Here is a 14767-nt window from a genome sequence, read left to right on the forward strand (position 1 = left end):
TTTGTTATTTTTTTGTTTAGTGTTCTGAGTTTGATTTAAAAATCATCATGAACGCTTACTTTGCGCTTTGGTCCTGCTCTCTTTCTCCCGACGACATCCGTTACAACAGTGTGTGTTGTCTAACTTTAATCTGCTCAGTCAATGCTACTATTAAATCAATTAATATAAAATACTAAGTATTCAGAGAGAAGAAAACAACTATACTTACTTGCTATTACTGTGAAATGTTGCTGTTTATCTACCTTAGTTGAATGCACTGACTGTAAGTCACTCCGGATAGCAGTGTCTGCTGTGAAAATAAACACACCAAAATGAACTGCAAAACACACTGGGTATTACTATTGGCCTTGTTTTGGGCGGAGCTCATTAGTGTAACACTCTGCATGCTTTGCAATTGTTCATTTTGACATATACATTTAGTTAACTTAGCAGATGCTGTTATCACACCACAATGCCATCGGACTTCTAATAGGTGAAAGGGGCCACGAAATTGTGAGCCGCTATACAAAATGGTGTAGAATGGTATTTTGTATTTTGAAAATGCAAATTACAACTCTCAAAAGTATCTTGCTGCAAAATATGTTGGAGTGTAGCTCAGCCCAGTGTTATAAAATGTACAAAATATTCAGAAGGAATTGAAATACATATTTCAAATACATGTAACAGAAATACTGCCCATCTCTGTATCCCATAAGATACACCATGTAGGAGGAGGAAGAAGGAGGGGTATTTAGGAATTCACTCCACTCAGCGATCCCTTTTAAAACAGGGTGTGCAATATTTTGCACTAGCCCTGCACTAACACCCCCTGATTCAACGAATCAATTACCCATTAAGCCCTTGATCAATTGAATCAGACAGATGTGTTAGCGCTGAGCTGGAACAAAAAGTCTGCACATGACCTCTGTTTATCCTCAGGACCAGAACTGCAGAATACCATTGTAACTGTAGAGGCCAATACCACATTGTGACAGTTACACACAAGGGAGAGCCTAACGGTAGTGTATTAATGTCACTGTGTTGGTATGACAGGGACTGGGGGTTTCAGAGGCCCACAGTTATTAACGAGAAGCTCTTTGTGTTGGAGACAGAATCCTGACATGATTGAGCCACCGCCTGGGAGATTACATGTGTGTGCGCGCGCATTGGTTTCAAGTTATGATGTCACATGTACAGTGTATCTATCTTGCAAGATTTAAACCCAACAATGCCGCAATCATAACAATGTAATATAAAAAATAACATAAGATAGAACAAAAACACATAAGATTAAAAAAATAAGAACGAGAAAGCAAGTAAGCCATATACAGGATCAGTCCGTTCCAGTACCATATTTATCATTTACAGGGATAATGGAATGAATGAGGTAGATACAGATGAAGTCGGAAGTTAACATACACCTTAGCCAAATACATTCAAACTCAGTTTTTCACAATTCCTGACATTTAATCCTAGTAAATAATCCCTATTTTAGGTCAGTCAGGATCACCACTTTATTTTAAGAATGTGAAATGTCAGAATAATAGTAGAGAGAATGAATTTATTTCAGCTTTAATTTCCTTCATCACATTCCCAGCGGGTCAGAAGTTCACATACACTCAATTAGTATTTGGTGGCATTGCCTTTAAATTGATTAACTTGGGTAAAATGTTTCGGATAGCCTTCCACAAGCTTCCCACAATAAGTTGGGTGAATGTTTGCCCATTCCTCCTGACAGAGCTGATGTAACTGAGTCAGGTTTGTAGGCCTCCTTGCTCGCACATGCTTTTTCAGTTCTGCCCACAAATTCTCTATAGGGTTGAGGTCAGGGCTTCGTGATGGCCACTCCAATACCTTGACATTGTTGTCCTTAAGCCATTTTGCCACAACTCTGGAAGTATGCTTGGGGTAATTATTCGTTTGGAAGACCCATTTGAGACATCAATATATCCAGATAATTTTCCATCCTCATGGTGCCATTAATTTTGTGAAGTGCACCAGTCCGTCCTGCAGCAAAGCACCCACACAACATGATGCTGCCACCCCCGTGCTTCACGGTTGGGATGGTGTTCTTCGGCGTGCAAGCCTCCCCCTTTTCCCACCTTTATTTAACTAGGCAAGTCAGTTAAGAACAAATTCTTATTTACAACGACGGCCTACCAAAAGGGAAAAGGCCTCCTGCGGGGGCGGAGGCTGGGATTAAAAATTAAAAATAAAATACAAATTTAGGACAACACACACATCGTGACGAGAGACACGACAACACTACATAAAGAGGGACCTAAGACAACAACGTGGTAGCAACACAACATGACAACATGGGAGCAGCACAAAACATGGTATAAATGTTATTGGGCACAGACAACAGCACAAAGGGCAAGAAGATAGAGACAACAATACATCACGCAAAGCAGCCACGACTGTCAGTAAGCGTGTCCATGATTGAGTCTTTGATTGAAGTGCTGGAGAGTAGCATCCAGCATATATGATGATTGTATGTGAGTGGGTGTGAGCGTGTGAGTCATGTAATGTTATGTGTGTGTGAGCAAATTATGGAGTGAGTGTTTGTGTCTGTTTTGGAGTGTCAGCGGGCGTGAGTGTGTATCGATCAAAAAATAAATAAAGTACAAGGGTCAGCCATTTAGTTAGCCATTTAGTCAGCCATTTAGCAGTCTTATGGCTTGGGGATAGAAGCTGTTCAGGAGCTCGTTGGTGTCAGACTTGGCGCACCGGTACCGTCTATGGCTTGGGTGGCTGGGCCTCCCTTTCACACCGCCTGATATAGAGGTTCTGAATGGCAGGGAGCTCAGTCCCAGTGATGTACTGGGCTGTCAGCACCGCCCTCTGTAGCGCCACGTGATCGAGGGCGGTGCTATTGCCATACCAAGCAGTGATACAACCAGTCAAGATGCTCTCAATGGTACAGTTGTAGACATTTTTGAGGATTTGAGGGCCCGTGCCAAAACTTTTCAACCTCCTGATGAGGGGGAACCACCTCCCTTCCTTAGTGATTTGGACACAGAGGAACCTGAAGCTCTCGACCCGCTCCACTGCAGCCCTGTCAATGTGGTTTATGCGTGCGTGTGAAAGAGTTTGCTTCAGTGCCCACAGAGCTATATGGAAAATGGGGTGCCATTTAGGGATACACACTTCCTCGCCTTTACTGTTGTGGGGAAGCTATGCAAATCCCTGTGAGGCTCATTCACTTCAAGGGGCTATATTGGCACGGGAAACATATGTTAACATTGCCATATCTATCTCTCTCGCTCTCTCTCTCTCAAATTTGGTAACATACTTATTTTGTTAATCTCTGTAGAGTCAGAAGGTTTATTTGGACAGCCATTTTAGTCATTAACCCAGTCTCCTTCCCCCATTAAATTCATTGTTATTGCATTGGTGGCAAAGGATTATTTTTAATAATGTCTTGTTTTCATGAAGCGTTTCAGAGTAGGAGCAATCTCATGCTTTGTGATCTAAAAGTGAAACTGATCTTAGAGCTCTACTACTCTTAGGCGCTTTATGAATACAGGTCCGGGTCTCTTTTTCATTTAGTAAGTCTTCAGACCAGAGAGATCCCAATCCCATTCAGATACGCACCCAAACGAACCCAAAGATGCTACATCCCAAATGGCATACTATTCCCTATGTAGTGTACTACTTTTGACCTGGGCCCATAAAGCTCTGGTCAGAAGTAGTGCACTATGAAGAATAGGGTGCCGTTTGGGACTATTCGAACTCTGATAAAGCCAGAGTAGATTCAAGAAATACATCTGACTCATTTCCATTGGTCAAAGGAGTCCAATGTTGAGGTGACGCATTGGTAACGCAATTTGAGAGTGGAACGTCAACTACAACGAAAGTTAAGACCAGAGGCAGCAATACAGGAGCTCCACAAGACATTACTTATCGACAGGAAACCACCATCTCAACTATCGTGCACCTTCTAACGATGAACATACAGAAACGCAATCAGATTGTCTAAATTACGTTAGCTCCCTCCATCTCTACTTGATTTTTGGCGAACTCAGAATGTATCTTTTCCAACTTCAAACCACCAGAGTTCATAAAGATGATCTAGCAGTAGCCTACCATGCACACCACAACACCGGGCCATGACCCGCACACTACATCCCCAAGGCACCCTCCAGTTCCATACAGCAAAAGTCACTCATGCGAGCAGTAGCTACTTCATGCAAGTTCTGCCACATACCGTCGGCAGCTCCATAGACAGTCAAAGTACTCGTCAAAAGGCTAGCAGTGAGGGCGCAAGAACAAGGCACGCACGCGCCTCTTCATATGGTACCGGAAACTCCACAGGGCTGGTAGTAGGCCTGGCTAGCACGTAGTGGTAACTTCAGTGATAACTCATCCAGTGTTAACTTCAGAAGACATAGGTTACACGGTAGTTCAAATTCAGAAAACATCGCTGACACCGATGTAACGCGCCATTTAGAGGGATCGGAGAGTTGAACGTTAACGATAATGAGAGTTAAGACCAGACAGAGGCAGCAATACAGGACCTCTACAAGACGTGACTTTATTCTTGACAGGTAATCACCATCTCAATTATCTCGCGACACAACCCAATTTATGGGCACTCGCCAGGCAGCCGCATTGCTAATCAATCACTATTATCCAAATCTCACAATAATACAGAGTACGTTTGAGTAATCTTGGGAGTCGTTATATATAACTACAAAATCACCCGTTATAATTCATCAAACTGAGCTATGCTATTGTATGTTCATTACTGTATGATCTTTCAGATGGTGTTGTGACTATTTTCTTCTTGTTTATTTGTTTAACTTTAGCTCTATGGATGTATGGGCAAGATTTGTTAACTAGGAACAGACATGCACACACACACACACACACACACACAGGTTGGATTGAACAGGGCACATCTCTAGGGCGTTTGTCTCGGCCTCAATACAACATTGTCTCCCACTGTAATTGAAAGTTAATCCTTAGTCTAATATTAATCTAATATACATACACATTTGATGGTGATGGTGAGGATTTCACAGCACTATCCAACAGTGTTGACAGCCGAGGTGACGAATAACAAGTGGCTTTACACTGCGTCTCTATTCTACTAAATTCTTCCTTGTCATCGCATTTATTCCCTGTCACTGTGAAGTGGATTTTACATTTAGAGACAGAAATTGAACGTAAAGAACATCACCAAGAAGCCATTAGAGTGACATTGTATTTCGGAGACTGACTATATGTTACACGCCTACACTACGACCGGAATAGAAGTGATAGGCTGAATGCCTACGTGACAGAAGCAGCAGTAAATTACAGCATGGGAATATTATTTGCGGCCTAAAAATTGAAAATATATTGCGGCCTAAATAGACCTTAATCCAAAGCCTGGGGAGCTAATGTTCAGATGGGGACTCCGATGCTCTAGTCACAAATTCCATTTTAATGCACTTAAATGTTTCAATGAAATGCGCAAACATGACCAAACATTTCTTCAACTCATGATTAGTTGTGCAGAGTAAATAGTCAGGGGAAAAGAACAACAATATATTACACTATGAGGAATGAATTACTGGGGATATAAAAACACACCCAAAACAATGTATTAACACTAATTCACCCGTTTGCAATCTTCAAATCAAATCAAGCTTTATTTATACTGCACATTTCAGACATGGAATGCAATGAAAATAACTTTACTACACAACAAACATAAGTGCAACTAAATAGCACCCTAAGAAAAAGCATAGCTAAAGAGGTGTGTTTTTAAGATGTCTTTTAAAAATGTCTAGTTTCTCCTCCCCCAGGTTCTACGGCAGGCTATTCCAGAGACTGGGGGCATAGTAACTAAAGACGGTCTCTCTATGCTTCTTGATCCTAGGCTTTGATTGCGATGTTCAGGTGCACATGAACACATGAACACACGAGCAACACATTTGGTTTGTTTTCTTAATTTGCGCATCTCATCCAAACTCCAGAGCTCCTTGTCTGTCTTTGTCTACCTGTCATCTGTACCTGATGGGAGCGTTTGATTTGCCTTTGATGTTAACCTCCCAGGCTCAATTGCTATGTTTGGAGAGAGAACCAACTGATGGGCGAGATGATATTTGAACCTATATGAATTTTGTTCATTTATATCAGGGGCACAACTTTGGTTTTAGAAGTGTGGGGGGGGGGCATATAAATATATTTTTTATAATCTCTCCAAACAGCCTACCCAACCGCTTAAAGGCTTTCGCAAGGTCCTAAAGCACACCGAGACTCGTTTTGTATCACATTCCAGTGATAAAACTGGGGGGGACAAAAATGCAATTGAAAAATGTGTGTGTGGCGGGGGGACATGTCCTTCTGGAAGCACATGGAAGCACCTTTGAACTGTAAACTGGACATTTTACACCTGATCCTACTGCCTCCTGCTACTTTGATTACAAAAACAAACAAACATTGATCTACCAATTTCAGATTGCCACTTTAATGGCAGCAAAGGGAAAGGGGGATACCTAGTCAACTGAAATGTGTCTTCGGCATTTAACCCAACCCCTCTGAATCAGAGAGGATGCCTTAATCGACATCCACATCTTCGGCGCCCGGGGGAACAGTGGGTTACCTGCCTGGCTGAGTGGCAGAACAACAGATTTTCCCTTTGCTGCCTTTAAAGTGGCAATCTGAAATTGGTAGATCCATTTTATTTTTTATTATTCATATAAAGCCATTGATTCTTGAATAATATACCTTAGAAATTCCATATGGGCTTAGTTCAACTGCCTTACCCCATCAGATCACAAAATATAACATTTTGTGTTTTTTTTTTTGCACTTTCACTACGTCTGCGTCATGACAATTAAAGCCCAACGACATCCTTCTCTTACCTTATTCTCTCTTTCCTTCCCTCTTTCTCTCCAATTTCCTGTCACTCTTTTCATTCCGACTTAAAAATGGTTTCAGAGGGAAATTGTACTTAAAGGAGCAATGTGCAGTTCCAACAATAGCAAAGTGTCACACCACCGCTGATTTGGTAAATACAGTAGCTGAGGAATGGAGCTGGAGAAATGTAATGACTCAAACACATAGACAGAGCTGAGGGCAATAACTGACCATCCACAAGATCACAGTTACAGTTTGAACTATGTTTTGAGGCTGTACAGTGTTGGTTTATAATTACTTTGTTTAGGAACAAAGGAGTAAAATACATTTATATTTTAGGTCCTGATGGGATAAGACAATTGAACTAAGCTCATGAGGCATTTCTAAGTTATATTCTTCAATAAATAATGTGTATATTATTAATTTAAAAGTCCAAGAAATGTGTGTAGCAATCACAGATAGCCCCTTTAAGCAAGGGCAGCCAGAATTGCTAATACAAATCAATGGTTGTTTTTACTTTTAGAGTTAGAGCTCTAGTCCTTTGAAAATGTGAAAAGGCGAGCAGGCTGAGGCACTGTAGGTTCTTGGACTGTAAATAAAATATTCTTAACAAAATGCAGTAGAGTTGAAACTTGTCTTTACTGATAGTTTTTGAAATGACTTTTCGAAGGCAGTAGCTACGTTGAAAACTTAATCTCTCAATGAGCATAAGCGATTGCGTTAGGGATTTAAAGAACAAAAACACCGATTTTATTGACTTTTTTGATTGTATTACATCAGTGCCTGTGTCTCACATTAGAACAAATGAAAAATAATATAAATATCCACTAGGTGGCAGAATACCTGAAAGAACACGGCCACAAATAGCAAACCATGCAAATCATATTGCTGTATTATATCAAATGGATCATCTGGCCAGTAAACGTACTATACATTAACATGATCATTTCATAGAAGAAATTACATTTAACAAAACATTTTTGGTCATGAAGTGTCTTAACAAATCATAATGCTCTCCCACATTCCGCATGTCGTTGGTTTGTTCGGGGCCATATTAGCGGGCATAAATCGTATCTTGAATGAACGATTCAGATCAGTGCTCGGTTGAGTTTCTGAGAGGCCAATAACAACCAGAGTGTGTAAGTCAACATGGCTGTAATCCAACGGTGTTGAGGTGTAAAATGTTTCACGTGTTCCACGACCCTTTTAGATCTACACTGAGAATACAAAACATTAGGAACATCTCTTTCCATCACATAGACTGAACAGTTGAATCCAGGTGAAAGCTCTGATCCCTTATTGATGTCACTTGTTAAATCCACTTCAACCAGTGCAGATGAAGGGGAGGAGATGGGTTAAAGAAGGATTTTTAAGCCTTGAGACAATTGAGACATGGATTGTGTATGTGTGCCATTCAGAGGGTGAATGCAGAAACTACAGTGCCTTTGAACGGGCTATGGTGGTTGATACCAAGCGCACCGGTTTGTGTCAAGTACTGCTGCAGTTTCCTATGTGTATCAAGAATGGTCCACCATCCAAAGGACTTCTAGCCAACTTGACACATCTGTGGGAAGCATCGGGGTCAACATCACGGGAGGTTGGTGGTAAAGGGCTTGTGGTAATGGCTGGTGCGGAACTGATGGAATGTTATCAAATATGTCAAAAAAAACATGGTTTCAAATGTGTTTGATGTCATTCCATTTTCTCCGTTCTCTACTCCGCAGCCTCCACTGGTCAGCATGGGCCAGCATCCCTGTGGAACACTTTCGACACCTTGTGGAGTCCATGCCCAGACGAATTGAGGCTGTTCTGAGGGCAAAATGGGGGAGGGGTCCGTTCCTAATGTTTGGTATACTCAGTGTGTATGGAATGGATCTTTTCCAGAAAGACAGTTGGGGAGAGGAAATGTTTGCGTCCCAAATGGCATCCTATTCGTCTAGTGCGCTACTTTTGACCAGGGCCCATAGGGTGCAATACAGGAAAAGTGCCATTTGGAACACATCTACAATGACTGATGTTGCACTTGGCCTGAAGTAGCCGCCTCCCTTCTATCCCCCTTCCAACCCCCCTTCCTTCCATCCTTTCCGATGACCGAAGACCCTCCATTGACGGACGAACATGGTATGTTTTCAAGACTTCCTGTCTAAAAAAATATATATATCCTTTTATATCCTTTCATGCCTTCTAGTCATCGGAGGTAAAACAGACTTTTCCATGGTTTATCTGCTGTCATTCATTTATGGGGCTCTTATTCAAGGCCGACAGGCATCTGAATATCTTGAGTACTTATAAGGCGGCTCTTCCATAAATCTATGTTCTCTAGGATACACAAGGGGGCAGGAGAGATTTACCAGAGAAAGCAGAGTGGAGATGAGTGGCTATGAAGGGTGAATGGATCACACAATAGGAGACACATCGTTTGTGAAAATCCTGTTTTTTAAAAATCTTTACTGCAGTGGGCTAAATCAAGTTTACACAGAGCATTTCTTGGTAGTCTTAAACAAATCTCATTCGAAACAGAAGTATATACCTCACACACATGGTTATGGGCTTAAAAAAAGAAGACATTGGTACCATGCCAGACATGGATTTGAAATGTATTCAATTCTGAGTTTACATCCCAATATTACACTTTATATACAACACAGAAGACTGAAGTATAACAAAACCATTGACCTGAAATATGAATAACATTCCACCCATGAGGCCATTAGAGGGTAATTTGGTCATTTGACTGCAGGAAATGGGTTTAATGGGTTTAAGCTCCCAATAATATAAATGCTAACTTTCAGAAAATGTTCGTTGCAGTATGGAGTTATGAAGTTTTACCTGTTGCCAGTGAGTCGGAGAGACTGGGAAATGTTAACTTTCACTCAAATGTAGCAAAACAAGAGAGAAAGACACGTTATGTCACTCAGCTGAAATAACACCTCACACATGTGAGCATATAAACAGATTCGCTCACAAAGCAATGTTTAGTAATACGATCTGGATCTCATCAAAGCACACAAAAGATAAGACTATCTGTCAAAATGGAAGCTGTGTCTTTCCAAACATTCTACTTACTGTCAAATCTCTCTTAAAACTAAGCTTACTGTCAGTTCGGTTAATTCCTATGGCCGTGCAGTCCTCTCCAAGGACAATCTGTGGTGAAATAAAGTCAAATAAAGGAAATAGCAGCGGAAAGGTGTCGGTTGAGGATAATTGTGTAAAGACACACTCCATCACCCTGCCTATTTCAGTATGAAGAGTGACAGTTTAAATAGTCATGTAATCACTTTACCCTGTTCAGTGAAGGCAATGAAAGTTGTCAAACATTCTATTAACTCTATGTGTGCATCCCAAATGGCACCCTATTCCCTTTATAATTCACTACCTTTGACCAGCGCCCCATGGGCCCTATGGCCCTGGTCAACAGTAGTGCCCTATACAAGCAATAGAGTGTCACTTGAGACATAGCCAATAAGACCTTACAGATACGTTCTGATTGCTTTCCTGTATTTTATTTAGTATGATAAAAAAATGTTTAGGGAGGTGGATCAGCTTTAATACTGCAAATAGATTATTAATGTAATTTACTGTATTTCTTACCACCGGTCAAAGACCATTGAGCTCAAAAACGTTACTAAAGTAAGAGGAAGAGTAAGTGAAAATGATCCATGTAAAATTGAAGAGGCACGCTGCTCATAACTTGGCCTTGCTTCTGACAGGGCTCTCCAGTCGAGCACGGCTTTCGTGCTTGTAGCTGCTCCATCAACTCCATATCACGAAGAAACGTTTTATTTCCCAAAAAGATCCGCACATACTGTACTTACAAGACTCCATGTAAAGCTATGGTCAAATGAAGGTAAAGGAGATGGAAGGTAAAGCTCGTAGTCAGAGGCTGGCATCAAAAACCTGTTGCCGGGCTTGGTCCTTGTACTTAAATGCAACGTTGCCTGACGTTGTTTGCCCACTGGGAATACCCTGCTGAACATAGTGTAATCTACTGTCTAGCATCGTTAGTGAACACAAAACTTTGACAGTGTACCAATAGATGTTATCAGTGAGAACGAGGCCTCGAATAAGGCTCAGTTGTGGAGCTGTCTTTTCTCAACACAGAAGAAGACGGGGAGCAGAAAGCTCAGTTTCCAATAGGAGGACGGACAAAGAGGAGGCTCACCACTGATCTATTCAGAAAAGCACCGTGCTTCTGTTCTCATAATTGAAAAGCCATAACATAAATAGGATACTAAAGCACCATGCCAGCCTGAGCCCATAGAGTGGGATACCTCATCTACCCCATAAGGCCCAGACCTGGGTTAAAATAGTATATATTTTCCTTCAAATACTTCAGTTGTGAACTTGCGTGTGTGAACTTGCATTACGAAATGGAACCAGTAGAGTTGTCCAATAAGTGCAAACCCCAACATTAGACACTCCAAGCAGGCTCAAACAAACCCTTCTTTCAAACGCTGAAAAATAACAAATACTATTTGAACCAAAGTCAGGTAAGGCCTGATTCATCAGAACCAGGGCTGACGCAGGGAGACAGAGGGAGATAAATACCCTGCTGGGACAGGGATTAGCACTGTCATGGCTGCCGAAAAATAGGTCAGCCAACTGATCCATCTACGTCATGGCAAATTTTGGAGGTAAACAAAATTTCTCCAACCTCTGTTCCGAAATATCTTCCTTGAAATGAGCCATTGAGCCATAATGAGTCGTTTCTGAATACAAATATATAATATATATGGGGGCCTTAAATTCGACTTGAAAAGAGATGGGGCTGTAATGCTGTAAAAGTCCACATTTTGTAACCCTGAATAAAAAAATACAGAAACATAATGGCTTTTGATCACACTTTATTTGGCTAGCCCGAATTTTCCATCTGTGTCACACCCTGTTTTACCTGCCTTTGTCTCCACCCCCACCAGGTGTTTCCCATCTCCTATCATTATCCCCTGTATATTTATTTATACCTGTGTTTTCCGTTTGTCTGTTGCCAGTTCGTTTTGTTCATCAAGCCTTTCAGAGTTTTCCCCCTTGCTCCTGTCTTTTCTAAAGTTCCTGTTTTCCAGTTTCCCGGTTTTGACCATTCTGCCTGCCCTGACCCTGAGACTGCCTGACGCTCTGTACCTTTTGGACTCTGATCTGGATTATTGACCTCTGCCTGCCCTTGACCTGTTTTGCCTGCCCCCTGTTCTAGTAATACACTTTTTTTTAACTTTGACACCGTCTGCATCTGGGTCATTCCTAAAACGTGATAATCTGTAAAGCATCTTTCTGCAGATGGTCATACTATCTGTTGATGAGCAACTGCTTGCTAAGGTTACGGTTAGGGTTTGGGTTAGATTTACAATAAGGGTTAGGGCTAAGTAAGAGTTAAGGTTAGGGTAAGGGGTAAGTTTAGGGTTAGGATAAGGGTTAAGGTTAGGGCTAGAGCTAAGGTTAGTAGTTTGTTTGTGCAAATGTTACTGATAATCTGTAGAGCATCTACATGGACTTTCCAAATAGTGTTACCTGTTTTAAGGCTTTGAAAATGTTAATTTGCCTAAAATCTTTACTTGAAAGGAAATAGAGGGCTGTAATAATGAAAGGTCAAATGTTTGTGTCCATGAACAAAAAGGCATAGTAGAGTTGGTAGGCTTTGTGGGCCATAATTCAATACCAAAAGACCATATCTCATTTTCAACCCGAATGAAGTAATTTGTGAAACTGCAGGTTGGGTACTTACAAATTACTTAAAGTGTAGCCACTTATGTTCCCGCAAATGTGGATAGATGATATCGGAAGGTGCTCAAAACAGTAAACAGTATTCATGATAATCCTTTGCCCAATTCAAAAAATACATTACGAGAAATCAAAGTAGGTTCTTGGAAATATCTACAGCTGAGTTCTACGTGATAAACAGCAGAGTTATTTGAAAATGACTATGATATTAGTTGTTGGTCTGCTCTCCTTTTTTTCTCTTCCTTCTGAAGTCTAAATTACAGCGTCATTAGCAGAAAGAAGGATGATGTGTCAAATAAGTTTAATGGCTGAATTAGTCGTAAAGGAACCTCTGTGTGGGTTTTCCTTATTTGGTGCAGATGCGTGGATGCAGTACTTTTAGTCATACTCAGTTAGGTTTCCCCTCAAAGCACAGGGTTACATCCCAAATGGCACCCCATATTCCCATAGTGCACTACTTTTGACCAGAGCCATATGGGCCCTGGTCCAAAGTAGTGCGGTATATAGGGAATAGGGTGCCATTTTGGACGAGCGCCAGGACTACAAAGCAAAATAAAACAAAGTCCGTCACAGACAAAGGGAATGAGAATGGATAGCTCAATCAAAGGGGAGAAAAAATGAAAGCACTGATACTATTATTAACCCAGTTCAGATGTTCTGCCTCAACTGAAGAAATATATAATAGAGACAAAATGGAGTTGATGCAAAATGTACAATTCATAATGGAGCTAATTTCAGCATTAAGGCTTTCAGACATGTATTTCCCCGATAATTGGTTGATATCAGTTACATCCATATATCATATTTATAGACATGTCCAATCCCATCATAGAGATGGCCATGTGCTGATTCACATGTGAAGCAAATTAACCCCAGCTAACAACAAACGTTTCCACAACTTTAGAGAATATTCCCTTAAGATTCATATTAGGTCATTGCCTAACGGTTTCATATGAATGTTCCAGTGATGTGCAAATACTATTTCTAAGGCAGAATTCCTCTGTCCAGTGTCTGTGTTCTTTTGCCCATTTTAATATTTTCTTTTTATTGGCCAGTCTGAGATATGGCTTTTTCTTTGCAACTCTGTCTAGAAGGCCAGCATCACGGAGTCGCCTCTTCACTGTTGACGTTGATACTGGTGTTTTGCGGGTACTATTTAATAAAGCTGCCAGTTGAGGACTTGTGAGGCATCTGTTTCTCAAACTAGACACTCTAATGTACTTGTCCTCTTGCTCAGTTGTGCACCGAGTGGGCCTCCCACTCTTCTTTCTATTCTGGTTAGAGACAGTTTGTGCTGTTCTGGGAAGGGAGTAGTACACAGCGTTGTACGAGATCTTCAGTTTCTTGGCAATTTCTCTCATGGAATATCCTTCATTTCTCCGAACAAGAATAGACTGATGAATTTCAGAAGAAAGTTATTTGTTTCTGGCCATTTCGAGCCTGTAATCTGAACCCACAAATGCTGATGCTCCAGATACTCAACTAGTCTAGTCTTTTGCTTCTTCAATCAGCACAACAGTTTTCAGCTGTGCTAACATAATTGCAAAAGGGTTTTCTAATGATCAATTAGCCTTTTAAAATGATAAACTTGTATTCGCTAACAAAACGTGTCATTGGAACACAGGAGTGATGTTTGCTGATAATGGGTCTCTGTACGCCTATGTAGATATTTCATTAAAAATCAGCCGTTTCCAGCTACAGGGTCTACACTGTATTTCGGATCAATTTGATGTTATTTTAAATGGACAAAAACATGTCATTTTCTTTCAAAAGCAAGGACATTTCTAAGTGACCCCAAAAGTTTGAATGGTAGTGTATATTCTGAGAACATGGCATGTTCTGTTTGGTGTGAAGTTGATGGAATATTCTCCTAACTAACGCCAAAACATGCTAAATAGGTTATAAGGTTTTTGCTGACATACATAGAATGTTCCCCTAACTAAAGGACAACTAGAAACTCCAACATCATGGGAACATTATGGGTAAGATTACAAAAACTTTCTCTCTCCCTAGTATTGTTAGCGGGAACACCAGGTTTGCCACAGAGATGTGTTTTGTCCCCACTCATGTGCACCTTGTACATTGTGTATATCTGATGACACTGCCCTGATCAGCCTGTTGCATGATGATGAGCAAAACCGTTGCCTGGTCCTAAACAACTTTGTGGAGCGATGTGATAAATCACACTTGGTCCTCAATACCAACAAGACCAAAGAGATGTGCA

Source organism: Oncorhynchus clarkii, chromosome 10, assembly GCF_045791955.1.
Source record: "Oncorhynchus clarkii lewisi isolate Uvic-CL-2024 chromosome 10, UVic_Ocla_1.0, whole genome shotgun sequence".
Classification (NCBI taxonomy): Eukaryota; Metazoa; Chordata; class Actinopteri; order Salmoniformes; family Salmonidae; genus Oncorhynchus; species Oncorhynchus clarkii.